The sequence below is a fragment of the Populus euphratica genome, unplaced genomic scaffold (assembly GCF_000495115.2).
Source record: "Populus euphratica unplaced genomic scaffold, PopEup_1.0 scaffold127.1, whole genome shotgun sequence".
Lineage (NCBI taxonomy): Eukaryota > Viridiplantae > Streptophyta > Magnoliopsida > Malpighiales > Salicaceae > Populus > Populus euphratica.
The window spans coordinates 380,154-380,786 of NW_011500017.1; positions in this window are offsets into that span (position 1 = coordinate 380,154).

The following is a 633-nucleotide window of genomic DNA, read 5'->3' on the forward strand; positions in this document are numbered from 1 at the left end:
ACTGTTGAGTTCCAAAGAAGGGGTCTGCTATACTGTCACTTGCTCATCTGGTTAGGTGTGGAATTTAAATGCTACACCCCAGCTGATATTGACTCAATTGTCTCAGCTGAAATCCCAGATAAAATTAAAGACCCAATTTGTCATGAAATTGTTTCTACGTACATTTATGATCCACTGTCCATGCTGCGTTGCAGATACGAAAGCTAGATACATGAAAGCTGGGTGATGCTCAAAAGATTTCCCAAAGAAATTCCAAACTAGAATAATCCTAAATAACAGCGGCTTTGTTTACTACAAACAACGTGATCTACAAGGGTCTTTTGTAATTATAAAAAATGACATCAAACTCGATAATAGCTATGTTGTGCCATATATGATATAACCAAGAACTTTCGATGCGATACGTACATTGCCCGCATTAACATTGAAATTTTTTTTTGCCATTCAGCACTTATAAAATATCTATTCATATATTCGTGAAGAGATGACATGTGTTATATGGATGTTCACAAAAAAAATAAAAACAAAATAAAGTTGTGTTTGTTTTTTTTAAAGTGATTTTCAAAAAATTATTTTTAAAATTTTTTTATATTTATTTTTGTTTATTATTAGAAAAGTACGTTAATAAAAAAT